We start from the raw sequence: 1,006 nt of genomic DNA, 5'->3' as shown, positions 1-1,006 counted from the left end.
CGTGGTGGCTCAATTTTCGTGGAATTCGTGGGTAGCTCTTATCCACGAATTTACATCCTCCACGAATTAATAAATTGAAGTAATAAAGTCATGTTTCCTTTTGTAGATATAAGAGAATACACGAAATTACGTCCCCACGAGCCTGTAAAATTCTAGCAATCCACGAAAATTGACCCCCAAGAAAATTAATGATTCCACAGTATAGCACTGGCGTCGGAAGCAAATTGAAAGTGGGGAGGTAGACTAATCCTCAGATATATTGAGAAAAAAACTAATTCCCAAAATCATGGAATTCTTAATCCGGGGGGGGGGGGGGGGGGGGGGGGGGGGCTAGTAATTTTTTTCCCCAAATCATGAAATTTTTTATCCCGGGGGGGGGGGGGGGGGGGGCTAGTATGCCTCTGAATCCAACTTCTCAATCTTTCAAGGTAAATTTTGGAACAATAATCTTTCCTGTGAGAAAAAGTGGGGGGGCTGAACCCTCTATCATGCTATATGCCTAATGGTTAGGTCTAACTTTGTAAAAAAAAAAAAAAGTGGGGGGGCTAAGCCCCCCCGGTTCCGACGCCTATGTATAGTGATAAAAAAAAGGCACAATTCAAATTCACAGATATACTACAGTGTAACCTTGTTTTCCAGCTCTTTACTTCTGAACATTTTATACTTAATGCATGTACTTAATACATGTAAATGTACTCTACTTAATATATGTACATGTTTAGATTTCCTCCCAAATTGAGTGAATCTTGACTATTTCCCTGTTTTAGAACTGTGATTGTTACCTTAAGGTTGTTAATGTATTATACAAGGTTATTAGTACCATTACTCTGTGACTTCTACACTGATATGCATATTTTAAGATTGGTATACAAAATGAAATCCAGCCAGATTTAGGATATAGAGTGTTCCTTAGTACTATTTACATAATTCTTGTGTGATTTTGTTACTTTTTTTGTTATGCATTCCATGATATTTTTATAGGAGCTGTTTGAATAGTTATTGCTGG

The sequence above is a fragment of the Magallana gigas genome, chromosome 6 (genome assembly GCF_963853765.1).
Source record: "Magallana gigas chromosome 6, xbMagGiga1.1, whole genome shotgun sequence".
Taxonomy (NCBI): Eukaryota; Metazoa; Mollusca; class Bivalvia; order Ostreida; family Ostreidae; genus Magallana; species Magallana gigas.
The sequence above is the reverse complement of the archived record's forward strand: the minus strand, read 5'-3'. Positions refer to the sequence as shown.